We start from the raw sequence: 17,869 nt of genomic DNA on the forward strand, positions 1-17,869 counted from the left end.
TACTACCCATTCTCTATTTCCAAACATTGGAGTTTTATTGTTTTAACTAAAGAGAGGTCCTCCCCAGGACCATCCCCCACCACCCCACCCCACTCCCACTCCTCTCCCTCCCTGCTGTGTTTCCAGTCTCTTCTCTCTCCTCTCCCCATTTAAAACATGGGACTTTTTCTTTTCCCACTTCTTCTTGTGTTCTTCCTTCTCCCCCCTTTCCTAATTCTCCCCCAGAAGATCTCCAGAAGAAAAACCTAGCTTTCTCACCTCATCGTTTCCTCACTTTGCCCTCACATCTTTTTAGGGGTCAGCCTGGGACCTTGTCTGTTTCACCCTCATTCAGCCCTAAACTGATTGTTCCACGGCCAGTCCCTCTGTCACCATGCTCCTCTAAAGGTTTGATTTATTTCACTAACCAGAACGCCAGCAGACAGACCCCCGTCTGAGTTAAGCACCACACTCACACATTGTTACAAGTTAATGCGGTCAGTGGAGTGACCCCTTCTCTTTTTACCTACTCATCTCTGCTGCTGCTAAACCATTGGTGGAAGTTTCAGAGAACACAAACACACACCAGGAAACACCACTCACTCACATTTACACATAGCGCCATCATACTCTTGTACGAATGTTGTAGATGTTAAGATTGGGTCTTTCCAGACCCGTCTTATGACCAATTTTTGAAGGTCTCAGAATCAAACGCAGGACTTTTCTTGGTCTTGTCTTGGTCTGAGATAAGGAGGACTCTGTATTTTTTTTTGCCAGACCGGTCAAGACCAAAACTGTCTATTGATAATTTTATCAAGGCAATTCTCATGACACACTTAAGGCAATACAAGAGGAAAATGAAGAATGAATTCTTCATTTTGTGTTTTTAATGGGAATGTGGATGTTTCAGATCAATGTAAGGAGCATTTTCCACATTTGATCATGGCGTATAGTGTGGGACCGGCACTGGTCTGGTCTTTGTCTTGACTTGGTCTCAGTTTAGATGGTCTTCAGTATAAAACAGCTTGCATGTCTCTTTAGATAATCATATGCATGCTCACTAGAGTGCGGATCGGGCCGGATTTTTCTGTCCGAGCCCGGCCCGCGTCTGACAGAGCAGTAACTGAACCCGACCCGGGCCGGACAGGCATTAAGATATTTATGTCCGAGCCCGACCCTAGCCCGACACAGTTAAGTGCAGCAAAGTGCTTCACATGATAAAAATTTGTAAAATACAGTAAGACCCAAAAGTTATAAACAGGGAAAAAGAATGAGTTTACACAAAAAAATGTTCAATGCCTTATCGCGCTGATGTGACCGAGCCCGACCCAAAGCCGAGCATCCTTTCTAAAAATCTGTTCGAACCCGGCCCGGCCCGTCGGGTCCCGTCGGGCTCGGGTCGGGTATTCATCCTCTAATGCTCACATTCCTATTTGAAAATCTGAGCTGTAGATCCAAGATAGACGAAAAAGATTTTTGTGCACACAAGAGTTGTGTCATGTGTCGATGTACCAACTGTACAGGTTTTAGCGGTAGCTAGCAAACTAATTATTGTACACACCAACCATTTTGTGTGTGACTATTTAGACTCTGATTGATGGAAAAATAGCAACCTAGTGGAAGAGAAAAAGGGCAATAAAACACAGGGCCATATACACACACATACTTAAAGCACCCGCGCGTGCATATATAGTACTAGACACTCCAACACAGACTCACTGGGTGGCGGACAGAGGGATCATGGAGGGGAAAGCTGTTTAACATGTAGTCATTCTCTCTTGGTGGTGGAGGGTCATGGGTTGCAATGGGTCGGCCAGCAGTAACACACACAGGCTGGAACTTATCAAAATGCAGCGGGAGGGAGCTATAAAAGCCCCATTTAGCTGTCAAATGGTCAATGTGTGATGAAGTGCATGTGTGTCTGCGCCCTTGTTTCATTGGATATTATATGATCATGTTGGTTGTTGGACAATGATCCTCGCAAACTAATGTAAATAATCAATTACTCTATACACAACACTTATTGAAAAATCCATAATGTGTCAGTAACCTTTGTTAACCTAATAGCAGGCGCATGTGTGGGTTGGAATGCTCTGCAGATAATGTGAAAATTGTCCGTGTATCTTCCAAGGAATACATTACACATTAAACAGAATAAATCACAACTGAAGTCATCTGAGAAGCCTTTCCCACCTACAGAGTGATAAACCCGTGGGAATTAGTTTGAGCCTTATAAAATACATTGACACACCTGACAAGCGGTTGGCGAGTTTTTTTCATCTCTCTGTTTTATATCCACAGTAAACTGAACCTGACTGGTCTGACTGACAGAGGAGCCCTCCAGCCCAATACTAACACATAAAGAAGACGAATAGTTCAGTCTGGGTTTGTACTTCTTGTTATGCAGATATTCTCCACTCTCATGGAGCAAGTCCTATTCTCAACCCCGCCCGCCTCCTTTAACCCCTTTTCTTCATTGCTGTTTCATTGAGAGTCAGTTTCCGTGAAACAAGATTGGAGACTGGAGTGGCGGGAATCCTGTGATACAGGGAAGGGTGGGTGTTAGGGGGGAGACAGGGAGAGATGAGACAGAGTGACACTGACAGATGAAGAAATACAAGGTGACGAGGAGACTGAGAATGAGAGACAGACATAGATAGGCAGGGCCGGAGTGTGTTTTCAGTTCAGGCTCAAAACCAGCCTACTCTTTCCATGGTGGGTTAAATTGGATAAATGAATCAACAGTTCAGCTCTTTCTATCCTGTAGTTTTTATTAATACCATGGTTCAACAAATAATGTGAAGGTTAAATAATAATTCACTTCAGCTGAGAAGATAACACAAATATCCCACTATTCCACAAGGACATTTTGATAAATTAACAAAATCAGAAAGAAAGAAAGAAAGAAAGAAAGAAAGAAAGAAAGCATTTGAAATGTATCCCACTTTTCCACAAAGAGGCAAATGAGGTGACTGCGGATCGGCTCCGCTGCGTGTAGGCTTAGTGCTCCTTCGTCCACTCCAAGTCAGGAAATCAACTGAAATCACGGACCCCCGAGATCTCGCAAATTCATGTAGAATAAGCGTTACCTACCTGAAAAAACCTTTTGGAAAAAGACGGGCCATCATACTCTTGTACGAATGTTGTAGATGTTAAGATCGGGTCTTTCCAGACCCGTCTTATGACCAATTTTTGAAGGTCTCAGAATCAAACGCAGGACTTTTCTTGGTCTTGTCTTGGTCTGAGATAAGGAGGACTCTGTATTTTTTTTGCCAGACCGGTCAAGACCAAAACTGTCTATTGATAATTTTATCAAGGCAATTCTCATGACACACTTAAGGCAATACAAGAGGAAAATGAAGAATTAATTCTTCATTTTGTGTTTTTAATGGGAATGTGGATGTTTCAGATCAATGTAAGGAGCATTTTCCACATTTGATCATTGGACTCACCCAACTAACTCAATTTGGGAGGGGAGAACTCCCTCACATGGTACAACCCATGCAGAGGCTGCGGTGTCGGTATCACAATCTGGAATGTGTGTAGCCAACCTTTAGAAAAGATAGACTAACAGGACAAATGTAAACAAAAATAAACGGTCCAAAAGTGAAACGTCTTCATTCTCCCGATTCTCCACCCCGGGCCTGAACATACCATGTGAGAAAGACGAGAAAGTAAGGAAGGGCCAGAAGAAAAAGATGAAGTTAAGAAACCCCAAGGGGAAGGTGCCACCCATTAGAACATTCTCTATTTACTGATAAGATACAAGGTGTTTTAATGTGATTTCAGTAAGTACACCCATCCAGTTTGGGTGGTAATGTGTTGGTAGTAACATAGTAGTTGTAGCTACCTGCACAAGCATTTGGTTTGTTTTTCACATTGATTCCTCGTTAACATCTTTAAAAGAAAACGTTAATTGAAAGGGGTTAATGTTTCAAATGAAACAAAATACATTTTTAATTATGTCAACATTTCTGCCCTTCAACATGGGTTTGTAGTTAGTATTCAGATTTTGTGCCAAGTGAAAAAGCTGGTTTAACTTGCATGGCAGCTGGACTCGTGCGATATCACACGAGCGTTTAGACAGCTAGCGTTAGCTGGACTCGGTCGAGACCAAAAGTCATATTTGGCAAGACCAGTGGCCGAGTCTGAGACAACTCCGAGTCCATCGGAAAACGGTCTCGAGTCCGGGTTCGAGTACTACAGCCCTGGTCGGAACTACCAGCTTACTGAACCAATCAGCCTCCTGTAAGGAGCTACTGGCAGCTACGGGGGTGCTTTGAATTCCTTTATTAAAACATAATATAAAACTCTTACCTTTTTTTAGAATTTGTTGTATTTTTGTCTTTCATTAATTCATTGATTAATTCATTACACTTCAACAAAAATCTGACTACTGTGTGGAGGTAATTTTCCCCAAACCCTGTAGGGGATGTCTTGCCCCAGATGTGATTTTTGTTTTGTTAAGTTGTAATCATCAAAAAAAAACATTTTTAATTTGGGTTGGAGCTAATGAATGTTTTTCACCGACATGAATTCCCTCATTGGATTACCAAAATGTCTTTCTGCCTGTCTTTTTCAAAAAACCCTGATCCTTAAAAACCAACGAGGAAGACTTGTTTGAAAAATGTGTCTTTCAGGTGAATCATTTATGATATGATTTATAAATGGCAGACCGTGGTGCATGTAGTGCAGGCAACACATATTCTGGACATTTCCTTTACTGGAACGTGTTTGGCACAGACCGAGTTAAATGTCGGTGGGTGTCTTTCCTCAGGGGGCCATCTTTTTCCATCTAACCATGCCATGTGTGAAACTGCAGTTCCTGTCTTGTTTTACTAATAGTGCATTTTGTGAATTACGCAGGGCAAAGAAAAAGCTGAATGAAAAAGGAGTACTAGGTCAATCTTTTCATCTGTAAAGGAAATTATGCAATAAACTGATTGGTCCTGACTCGACTTTTTGCTGTTATGCAATGCAACATCCTCCTGCAACACACGGTGTCGGCTAACTAAAGATCTTGTTGAACAGTTTGATAATGTTGCGAGTCGATTTGTGAGGAGACATTATTGTGTGAGAGTGGTAGATGCCAAAATTGCTCAGAAAACCTGATCTCATCAGGACAATACAAACAGAATAGAGAGGATGATCTGTCATGTCCTAACGTTTAACGTTTCAGCATGCTTGAAATAATGTGTTTCGTAGATGTTAAATTGCTAGCAAGGTGACTCCCAAATTCTGACATAAGAAAACTGACATTTGACTTTGTACAGATGAAACTAAATATAACCCTTCAGTGTAAAAGCATACACTGTATAGCTATACTGAATGTATATGTTTGTATATATGTACAGTATACAAAACTGAACTTGTGGCACTCAACCATATGTCAAATGGATGGGAACAAAATGGCCTTTAACAGCCTCTTACAGCTCCAAGAGGAGAGAGGTGCTTTAGATCCAATGCCAGCCATTGGCCGAAGAAGAGGGTTTTAGCCTGTGATCCAATGATTGATGAGGGGCTGAATGGGGCACTGTGGAAACGAAAAGCCAGGAAGGAAATGCCTCATATCTCACAACCACTCGTTAGCAACAAGTGTTGGACAAAATGGTCGTTAAACAACATAAAGTCTGTGTGCAAATGTGTGTGTGTGTGGGTGTGTGGTTGGGTGGGTGTGTGTGTGGGTGGGTGTATGTTTCTGCGTGCGTGCAAGCACTTGTATGTCACTGTCTATGTAGATGCTTGTAATTTCATCCATGCATATATCCAGTATGTGTATGTGCATGTCCACTGTAAATGCTGAAAAAATGTGTTTGTATGAGAGTGCATGTGAGCATATGAAACACACTAAGCTACTAATGGAAGCATATTCGATAAGAGACACTTACACCACTCATCAGGACGATAATGCAAACACAGATCCATCCTCTTGGTGTTTCTATTCCAAGATGGCCTGCTTTCTTGGTAGGCTAAATGGAGCATTAGCAAATGGTCTGTGTATTTTAGTGGACTTTCTTTCCCATAGAGGGAAGTAATTATTTATTTTCTATGTAACTAGATAGCAGGAAGGGAAGAATGGAGGAGGTGATTGGATGATTTCAATGTACAAATGATCCATATCCCCATGAACAACAAGATTAAAGTACAAATAAACACGTCTGTGCTGCCTGAATGAACCCAGAATGAACTGCTGATATACTGCATAGCTTTTCACACCCTGTATGATAAAATAAAAACCCACAGTGTGTGTCTGTCGAATCACGTTTAATAAACAGAAGTTCATGACTGTTCTCAGTCTGCATCTTCTTTTCTTCTCCTCATCACAACTTACAAAGCAAAGTGAGCATGACAAAAAAGCCAAGCCTTCTCCAAAATTGCTTGAAAGTGAATCATGATGGGCATTCAAGCACCAGAGAGAAGCCTTTGAAGTCAAAAGAGAAAGAGGCATTCAGGAGGGGGGTAAAAAACTGTCCTCCCTCACTTTCCCTCCTTTTTCAGTCTCTTTGTGTCTCTGTGAACTTGCTCTCCTTGGATGAGACACAAAGGCTCCTGAGGAGAAAGGCCCCTAAAATCGCTGCAACCGCCACACACAGATCTTTTCACTGCGGCCGGCCATTGGAGCGACCCTCCCCTAATTTGTGTGTGTGTGTGTGTGTGTGTGTGTGTGTAGTGTGTACACCCCCACCTGATGTAATATATGGTTTCTTTTTTCCACATTAAGCCAAAAAGGAATGTGACCACCAAACAGAGCCGAATACTATTGATTTGGAAGACACCAAGGAAATGCAATGGAAAGGCAATTTTCTAGGAAATGCACAAAAATACACTATCATTTCTGAAAGAACTGAGAAGTTCTATCATGAATAATTGACTTCATATCACAGAAAATACCACGGAAAAACCTAAACAGATTACAGTTTAGACACAAAGCTCGTCAAAGCTCATCTGTGAATAAGTATTAAGTGTGCTGGCAGGCTAACTACACACAGAAAACCCTTTCACCGGCTGCTAAATTACAATAGATATAGTATTTTTATTTTTTGGGGAAGCTTTGTGCATTTAGGTAGAGTTAATGAGAACTCATCATAAAAACATAGCTGCATGTAGTAATGCCAAAGAATCAAGCATCTTAACATTACAATGGTACATACACCTCACCATCCTTTCACTTCTGAGTACTTTTCAGCTCTATATTATAATGAAAAAAAGTATGAACTTAAATCTGGACTTTGGCTGAGGTGAGGCACTTCATAATGAACACTCAATGAATTGAGCAAATGAGCACAAGTGCCTCTCTGTATCCCTGATAATGTGCTCTAAAAGTACCATTGTGTTGTTTGTTTGCTGAAATGAATCCTTCGAGGCCTGGGGACAGGGAAGAGGACGACTGCAATGAATAAGTTTCTACAGATTCTTGGTTGCATGAAGAAGAAGCTACACTCTTGTGAAAACTTCCTAGTTCACTTCCTCGGCTTTGACCCCCGCTCATTCTATCCCACCCACAAAGACCCAGCATGGGAATGCCGAAGGAGGAGGGGGGACGAGGCTGCCAGCAGCATTCCATGGCTCGGACTCTGGCAGATTCTAGAAACAAAAGCATTGCAAAGACAAGGGGAGGCAAAGGCATGAAAGAATGGAGGGGGGGATAAGGGGAGATCATAGTTTAGGGTGGGAGGAGATAGGAGATAAGACCAGGCTCTGGAAGAGAAGGAATGCGTGAGAGAGAGAGAGAGAGAGAGCATGTGTGTGTGTGTGTGTGTGTGTGTGTGTGTGTGTGTGTGTGTGTGTGTGTGTGTGTGCATGCAAAAAGCTTCCTTTTTTATTAGGGGAAGATGAAAACACAGCATGGCTGGTGGCTAAATGTCTTCTCATGCAAAAATATGAGGGAAAATGAGTAGAGATTTATGAATGTTATTTTTGTTATTCTTTTTTTTATTTTTTATTTAAATATTGTTTTAATGTACCCTTTGAAGGACATGCTCACAATTAGTTTAGTAACTGCAATTATATCATGATCATCTAGGTATACTGGTGTAATTTGATGTATTTACTCCTTGTTCTTGTTTGTATGTACAGTATGTTTGTCTTTATGCGTTGGCAACACAGATGTATTGATTTTGTGATGCCAATACAGCAAAGTGAAATTAAAAAATGAGACTGGACAGAGAAAGCGAGAGAGTGGAGGGAGGCTTGTAAGCTAGACTCCACTCCTCTTCCCATGGTCTCCTCAGAAGCACACCAGGTCCTGTTCTCACACAGTACTGCCCTCAAACATCCGTCACATCCCATTACTGCTGACGCACGGCTCCCAAAGAAAACTGGAAGGGCATGATGGAATTGTGGTCAAAGTGAATTTGAAGGAACATGATGAGGGCCATTAGTTTATGGGGTGTCTTGTAATGCACAGAGCTTTGTCTCTCCATCAAAGTGGCATCTCAAATTTAAGGCCATGAAGAAGAGAAGCCACCAAATGATCTTCTCAACGTTTTCAACAAGTTTTAATTTTTTTGGAGAAGATGTGTCCATAGCTGTCCATAGAAATTTTGAAAAGATGCATGATGCAACGCTTAAATGTAAAGGATTGCTACTGAGTGCTGCTATGTTTCTATGGATTGAAGGTATGGTCAGAACCAGAAAGTGGTCCAGCAAAGTTCAACCGCATGTTTCTGGAGAGACATGTCTTGTTCCGGAAAACATGGTGGGGCTAGCTATCACAATCCTTGTCTAAATATCTTTCTGTTTTCTCTGTATTGTGCTGTTTATTCTGCTGTAGCAAAAAACGTATTGGTGGGGGGGACTCAACTGACTGTTGCACAGATGTGCCGAGTGCTCAAGAATTCCAGACTTTTCCCAATCAAACAGCCCACGCCATTATCTTAAATTTATTCTCCACTTCTCTTCTCCTCTCCTCTTTCCAAACCACTCCCCTCTTGATTTCCCCTCCTCCACACGGAGGATAACCACAGGAGGTGAACTTTAAGAAGCTCAGAAAGACAAAAGCATTTCCATGAAATGATAGATTTTCCCAAAAGCCCAGGGTGGTTGTTTTCACACAGAGAACCAAATCATTTGGAGAGACACTAGAGACACATTTATAGATGTGTTTTTGAAGTAGCTACTAAGCTGAGTATTCTCATTAAATGGGGCAAACGGCCACATGCTGCTGTTGGCAGCCATTGGCTCAAGGCAGTTGTAAATGTTTTGGGCCAACCAATGCAAAGCAGGTGTACCATGGTAGGGTTTCTATGACCAGAAATAAAGTAGAAATGTAGAAATTATGCTGTAACATTGAAGTCAATTTTTTTTTTTTATGATATGCTTTCATTGACATCAGTGTTTTCATCTGAGTATGGAACACACCTGCAAGATGACGTAGTATTTAGAGCAACAATGGTAGCGGGTAAATTGAAAGACCGAAATGCCACGTAGGGAGGTTGGATGGGGTTGTGGATGCGTCAAACTACACGACTTTCCCCCAGGGCCACAAAACAAACTTTGTGTATCCCCACCCACAATCTTTTCCTAAACTTAGCTGTCCCGTTCATGTGCCGTGTGTCAGTCAGTGCGGCACGACCTAGACCGTCAAAAGAGATGTCAAGAGTCCGAACACTCAACGAGATATTTAGCGTGAATAGCGCTAAATATTAGAGATTCCTGACGCTTAAGAAGACTTTCAGCATTACTAACTAACGTCAAAGGCACACGACCAAGCGTCCGTATGTGTTGACCCAAGACATTTTTTAGAGAGAACACATGTAATATCATGTAATTCCTTTACTATTTTTAAAATGTTCTCATTTTGTTGCGCCCTCTAATACAAATACTGATACTGATTTCCAACTGTGTGACATCAATGTAAAATACTTCTTTTTACAGGTAGCATTACACTGCAACACACCTATACGAGCAAGGTTTAAGACAAGAATACAACATAAACATGTCCTTGCATAACAGGTGGAAAACTTCAATTTACATAAGGGGATTTTACAAAAAAGTGGTTGATTTTTTAAATTGTATCCAGGAATCCACAAAAACAGTAAGTATTCACTGTAAGCAGGAAAAGATTTAGCAATGTAACGTGTGTATAGATCCTGGGAGAAGGCGGAAAGCTGCCAGAGGAGATGTTCTTTGAGTTTGGTGAGTTCCATGGAAAAGGAGTTGCTACAGCTTCATTGGAACATAGTAAAGCTGTTTAACCTGTGCTGGCCTTGTGAAACACTAAGTCCTTTGACATCAGTAGTATATACACACACACACACACACACACACAAACACACACATGCACACACACACACACACACACACACACACACACACACACACACACACACACACACACACATGCACACACACATGCACCCACAAACCAGTCCACACAATCAGCTGTGCCACAGATGTGGTCATAAATTATAATTTACACTTGTCAGCAGGCACATGGCCATACACACAGAAGCACCCAGAACCCCCCGTCAGACAGACACACACACACACACACACACACACACACACACACACATACACATACACATACACATACACATACACACACACCCACACACACACACACAATCTCTCTCTCTCTCTCTCTCATGACACACAGCACTGCTCATGCTCCACAGCAGTATATTAGCTCATTATTCACCAGAGCAGCTAGAGGTTTGACTCGTGTGCATCACGGTGTGATTGTATGAATGGAGAGAATCTGACAGAGATGGAAGAGGGTAGAACAGACATGTTGCCTGTAGGCAGGATTTAATGTGGTCCAACACTTTTGATTAATAACTAAATGAATTTGATTGGCAGTTTCACACATCAGTGTTTCATTCTGCAGTGGACATGTGGTTAATTCATATATCTGTAATAAGAGTAGGATAGTTGAGTCTCTGTAATCTAAACTGCTAAAGTCAGTTGACCAGGTGAAGTGAACATAACATTGTCGGCAGCCCAAGGAACGGCAGACAGAAGGACTAGACAGAGTATTTGGTTTACACAGAGTCGTGATGCCACTTTAACCCCAGTCATGTCTAGATGGATTTGTTTATTTTCTGTACCACGTGCCTGTGCCACAGCCAGGACGATATTCCCTTTTTTGGGCATACCTGTGTTATGAATTTCTGCCTGATGAGTGTCTGTCTCTGCAGTCAAGTGAGTCTATGTGTATGAGAGAGAGTGAGTGAGAGAAAACGGTGTATATTTAGGTTGGCTTCGATGCAGTGGGACTCCACACTGCAGGGTCTGGCTGCTTGCCAAACTCCTCTGTTACCAAGGAAACATACTGCAGCCTGGCATCCAAGGGAAGCAACCCAATTTAACTGTTTTTGGCCCTTTTTTCTGAGGCTGGGGAAAGCTCTCTGCTGCCCACATTATAGATACTCTACAGCTGTACGCATGGGCGTGGAGTTCACACAAACACACACAGATATACGTAGATGTACACGCTCACTTGTATTCAACAACATGCATTCATACACTTTGAGCCACATGCATCTTCCTTTAATGAAGGAGATTTTGGACGAATTCTGGTTGCAGATGAAAGGAGACCAGCACCTGACTTGTAAAATATGGGCATAACACTGTAATGCATTTTACGTTTTTATGCATTGTTGTCAAGATATCTTTTATCAGATCCTGTAGAACCGGTTGCAAGATGAAAATAGTTTTCAAATGCCCCTAAAATGATGGTTAGATTCTATGAAACGTTAGTCCAGTTCTTTGCTAATAACAGCTGCCCTAAAAGAAAGAAACAGTGAAATTGTAAAGTACCAGCCCCATTTTCCTTTATTATTGAATTCTCATGTTTTGATTGCATTCGGAGCAGCATGCTGAGAGGAGTTGGTCCATGCCACTCAGAATGCAATGATGAAGACTGAGTCACCTGGTCACACAAAACTTCAATCAGAATTCAAGTCGAGTATGTGTAATTCTGGCAGATTTAGCAACTTGTGCAGCTGGTGCCCTTGCTGACACACCCGGAAGGAAGACAACACATCCTTATGTATACAATGCTTGAGGATACAAAGGGAAACACTGATAGTGTTTCAGGGAATGTAAGCAAATAAATACAAATAATACAGAGAAGTGCTAATTTGAAGCTTGTCATACATGTTTGTGGCAAGCCATAAGGCAGTTCCGAATTCTTAGAAAACCAACGCTTTTAGTCCAACAAAAGAGGAAGGAAGGAGCAACATGACGAAACTGTGAGACACAACAATGACCATGCTTACCTCTGGATGGAAGAGATAAGGACTTTAGTTTTCTATTCTGCTTTTCACCTGTCACTTAAATTCATGTAAATGTCTTATATTTTGAAATTGAAAGCTCCTTAAGGGATATTTACAATACTTTTATTGTTGGTTCACATTTATGATAAGCATACATGATAAATGTAATGCTTTTAAGTGTTCTCTAGCCTTGTATCAGAGCGCCCTCTGCTGGTTTAAACACTGACCAAAATCCATTCTGGTCTGAGTGTAGCACATGAAGGACTTTGTCTTTACATTTCACCATGTTAATTATTAATTCATTGTTAATGCCTTTATTATACTGGAAACCCTTAGGTGATAGACAAGGTGATAGGCAATTATTCGAGCCATTGGGCAATGAGGGAATTCCTGGAGTGTGAAAAGATATCACATTTATAATCATATTCCTGATAAAGACAATGAATTTTTGCAAGTTTTATATCCAAAAAGATATTTCTCCTTCTTATGTTTAAACAAAAGAAAGATGCATTGTCACAAAGCTTAAAACAAGACTCTTTTTCAAGAGAATATGACATTTTGAAGCTTCAAAAGGACAGTAATGCCATTATTTATTACACAGCAAACTATTTACTTTTTAACAACAAAACAAATCCTTCACTTTAACTGAAAAAAGTCATTAAAACATATTTGGAAATCCATGGTTTTCACTGGAAATTTAACAAGATATCCCTGTCAAAAGATAAATTAAAGCAATGACCAAGCTGCGTGCTGCAGCAAAAGCTTATCAGGCCTTCTCACGAAACATCTACACGCACGGTATGAACATGCTGCACCATCTAGTCTAAGAATGTAAACACATGTTTATGCGTTACGTGCACATTCACACGTCTACATACCCATGTTCATGCATGCATATAACAGTAGAAGTGCAAATTTACATCACAGACACATACATACAGTGGAAGGTTGTCTAAATGAAACAGAATAACACACATCAATAATGGGACATTAAAGTGTGTATGACGTTTTCTATTACATTGTGTTTTAACATTATTTGTAATTTATTGATTGTACTGCGGCAAGATTGTTCCGTCGAGTCACTGCTTTGCTATGCACTCTTTGCCTTTGTTAGAAATTACTGTACATCGTGAAATAGACAGAGTATATTATATAGCAGTTATTTTTGTAGCCCTTATAGCCCTCGGGGTGCATTAGAGGTCTGCAGGGGGTGCGTGAGATTTTTTGCAATATGCTAATTAAAAGTATGTCGTACATGATTCATGAAAAAATTATACTAAAATAACTTATACATTAAGGGATGGATTGTAAACATTTGAAGTGTAAAAAGTTACACGGCTGTTGTACCAGACCACTGTAGCTCTTTTATAGAGTTTTCTTCCTGCAACATTTTTTCAAAGTTGTTGTCATTTGTTGTCCCTTTTTTCCACCAGTTCTTGCCTTACTCATTTCAATACTAATTAGTCTTTTTTCCAGTTTTTTTGCTTTTCTCAAGATTTTCTTTAAGAGTTTTTTTTACTTTTGTTGACCTAGTGTTGGCCTACGTCCTCCCTTCTTTCGACACTCTTTTTCAATGGTTTTCTCTTTTTTTAAGGTTTTGTTGTTTTTTTATTATTATATAGCATTTACATTTTTTTTTGTTACAAGGCTGTTTGGTAAATTTATTGCTGATATCGCTGTGATGTTCCTCTTTATTTGGACTTTTTTTCCTACCAAATATGATTAGCGCTGGTTAGGGGGTATTTAAAAACACAATTCAACTGGGGTACATTAATGAAAAAGATTTGAGAACCACTAGTATAGAGCATATGACCTTGCTTTGAAGAACATGCCCTTCTGTTGTTACAAAAAAAGTGAACTTGCTAAAGGTAAACAAGAAAAGAGAACAGGAGAGACCTTTAACGACAATATTGAAAAAAGGAAGATATATGCGGGAAAGAGGCGGGCCCTTTCCAGTAACTCCACACAGTTCCTCTTTCTGTGGAAGTCCAACCGTGTTATATTTTACCCCCCCCCCCACACTGCCCTTTCCAGTATCAGCATGACCACACACACTGACTTCCCTACACACACTGATCACACATTAAGCTGCGAAGAGGTTGAAACCGGACATGGGGTGAAGCTGACGGTGCTCGCTGTGTTTCTTTTTGTAGAGCTATCACTCAGAGACTCAACATCCCCGCAGTGACACTGACGTTGGCCTCCAGTTCCATCGGACCTGACTTATACCTAATGTTATTCATACACAGGGAAAGGAGCAGGGAAACTTGTGGTTTGATGGACAGCCAGAACGATTACTATGTGTTTGCATATTACTGTATTTTGCATACCAGATGCGTGCATGCATGCACAGTTACTGTGTAAGAGGGAAACATTTCTATATTGTGCAACAACATAATGGGGGAATGACGTTTTTGCCAATTATCATTGCGTTTCTTTCTTTTCTTTTTTTACATGAATTCACATCTACAAATATAAGAAATGTGTGTACATTAGGTGTGACCTGTGTAGAAGGACTAATCGTTGACATTCAAAGGAAAGATTTGGCTCACATTGTGTATGTGTGTGTGTGTGTGTGTGTGTTTGTGTGTGTGTGTGTGTGTGTGTGTGTGTGTGTGTGTGTATGTGTGTGTGTGTGTGTGTGTGTGTGTGTGTGTGTATGTTTGTGTGTGACAGTGAGACTCCACATTGGGGCAGGGCAGCAGGTCCTGTCATTTCAATGTATCTGCTGTACTGGGCACCTTCTCTAGATTGTGAAAGAGTGGGATCCAAGCCAAGACAGCCACGCACACCCACACACACCCACACACACACACACGCATGACACTCCCAGAACATTAAGTGAGTGAGCTGTCGAGGCCTGCGACCCTCTGCTGTCTCTGAGTCAAATGTGAGTCTTGGCCCAGTAAACAGAGCATCTTTCACGGGTGGCTGCTGGGGAGCACAGCCCTGTCGGCCGCATCAAAGCCAAGGAGCTGACTGTTGGAAAAAGAGCAGGACTGATGACTGATGCCGGATTCATCCTCTTAACGTAAAAACATGGGGACATTTGTTAAACAATGTGTGCTGCCAGGACACAGGGGCTTTGACCCCGATCACCCTTATTGTTGGCTATTTTAGAAAGACAACAGTGTGTTCTTTCTCCTCTGCTCTTCTCCCTGTACACTACCAGCTGCACCTCCAGTCAACAGTCTGTCAAACTTCTGGAGTTGGCAGGCGACATCTCCCTCAACGTTCTCATCTATGACGGTGACCAGTCCGTCTACAGGTGGGAGGCTGACCACCTGGTGACCTGGTGCAATCAGAACAATCTAGAGCTCAACGCCCTAAAGACAATGGAGATGGTTGTGGATTTCAGGAAGAACTCATCCCCACCTCCCACCATCACCCTCACAATTGACACTATGGAGTCTTTCCGCTTTATTTTTTATTTTTTAAAACATACTGTGTACATTTGTTTATACTTCTGATTCTAATTTGAGGTTTAATACAATTAAGTTGCATAAATCATGTTTTTATCATGATATTCAACACAAACGCGGGTGGCGACAATTCACTCTGAAATTAGAGCTGACAGCAACAGAGAACATTTAAATACTGACAGCAACAATATCATTGGTTGATAGAGATTGTGGCTTATCCTGGTTGGTTTAACCAAAAGAGTAAACATCCTCTAATCAGCTGCTAATGTGACACAGGAAGAAAGGGAGCTGAGGTGAATGAGTGAGTATAAAAAGAGAGACTCTCTTGCTGAACTTAAGCTAAGCTTCATTTGTTTTGGGATTTCATCGTGGTGATGAAAACTGAGTGAATACAGGAAACCAGTATGCAAGGTAACAGTGTTGGAAAAACAAACACAAGTCTAGAGTCCTGCTAGCGGCTCTGTGAGGCTGTACATGGACACAGTGGTGGTTGAGCTTATGTCATCATGGTAGTCATCATGTTCTTGACGTTCTTGACGGATCACTCCGTTGCCGGCAGAAATTCCGACAGACTTTCTGTTGCCTTGGGCTCCTTTTGTGTTGACACTTTGAGCTCTGGTCGATTTATGAGGACTATGGTTAACCCTCCTGTTGCCCTCAGGTGAAATTTGACCCGTTTACAAATACTGTCTCTGTCAGATGACAAAAGAATTTAAAAAAAGTGACAAATGTTGAAAAAAACGAAAAGGACAAAAATCAACAGTAACATTTATTTTTAAACACTGAAAAAGTGACCAAAAAACAGCAAAAACACTGGAAAATGCAACAAAAAATTGTTAAAAATTTGATTAAAACATAACACAAAAACGTCCAAAAAGTGACAAAAACTTCAAGATAAATCTGGATAAAGAACAACAAATGTTGAAATTTCAACCAGGAAAAAAAGTGGGGGATCGATTCATCAGCTGGTATCTGCAGTCTCATGCTAGCATGGCTAAAAGTAATGAAAATAGTGGAGAAAAAACTTGCTCAATGTGTCGTAGGATAGAATTTGACACCTAACCTACAGCAGTGTTTTTTTTTAATCATTTTGTGGCCTTTCAGTACACATTATCCGAAGTGAACAATGTGCAATTTTACCAAGTTTGTGATGTTTTAACTTAAAGTAAGGATATTACAACTGCCATACTCTATGTAACTTCTGCATTGTAACAGAAAACTACAAAAGCAAAAACAGCAGTGAAACTAATTTCAGTCAACAAATATATTTTCTCATGTGCATTCCGTATTGTTGTCACTCTCTCACTTTTTCTACAACACACTCCCAACACACACACACACACACATTCTGGCCCTGCTATTCTCTTAAAGAGATTTACACGCACAAGTATAAACTTCAGGAACCTTATGTAGGCTACGGCGTGGAGCCTCTGCAGGACCATAACTCCTGAGGTGTTGAGTTAGCTATCCAGTTTCCTCTCTCAGTTTTCAGCACATTTGACAGAGCCAGTATAGCATCGCTGACTGCTTGGTGAGGATTCTGTCAAATCTGATGAGAGGTTGATGTGCTGTAAGCTATTAAAGAAGAACAGGCCTTACATAACTATACAACAGGCCTGCGGGCGTTATGAAGTGTTTCCTTTAGCAGATGGTACAACATTTGTTTTGCCTTTAGAGACACTAGATGGGAGCATTGTCCTTGTTTCTATGGCTCTAACAGAAATAAACATCAGTCAATTACTTGATGGATGGTGCAGGCTTGGCTTTTCTTCTGTCAGCGGATCATGTAGCTGTGAGTGTGTTGTGTTATGTCAGACATCATAAGTGTCATCTAGCAGCATTCAACAAAGAGAAGATAAAGAAAGGAATCTCATTTGGATGAAACACGGTAAATTCCAAAGCTGTCAGGGTGTCATCATGACATAGGTCACTGCTCTTTACACTTCATTACTAGAGCTCATAAACCAGACACCACTTACTATAAATATTATACGATATAAACAGGGAATTGACTCACACCTAACAATAATTTGCAATGCTAGTGGTGGAACCTAACAAGGGATTGTAAAGGGACACAACAGAATCTCATCCTTAAACTGGGTGTTGATGGGTGAGATAATGTGATAGCATTGCGCTTCAGTATTTTATTTTAACAGAAAAAAAACAATTAAATAATCAAGCAGGTTGTGAATGTGAAGATTTTTTTGACAAATTATTCAATAGAAATGTTGCTGTAAAAAAAACTAA

The 17,869-nt window shown here is 40.9% G+C and overlaps 1 long non-coding RNA gene across 1 annotated transcript in view; it reads right to left on the reverse strand.

The window, feature by feature from the left end:
- LOC117947843 overlaps positions 1-10,950 on the reverse strand; it is a 12,085-nt gene extending 1,135 nt beyond the window's left edge. Inside the window, exons 1-2 of the long non-coding RNA XR_004657335.1 lie at positions 10,940-10,950; positions 4,363-4,368 (exon numbers count right to left, since the gene is read on the reverse strand). This is a non-coding gene — a long non-coding RNA (uncharacterized LOC117947843). The remainder of the gene's footprint in view (positions 1-4,362; positions 4,369-10,939) is intronic.
- Between the last annotated feature and the right edge of the window lie 6,919 nt (positions 10,951-17,869).

This window comes from Etheostoma cragini, chromosome 7, assembly GCF_013103735.1.
Source record: "Etheostoma cragini isolate CJK2018 chromosome 7, CSU_Ecrag_1.0, whole genome shotgun sequence".
Classification (NCBI taxonomy): Eukaryota; Metazoa; Chordata; class Actinopteri; order Perciformes; family Percidae; genus Etheostoma; species Etheostoma cragini.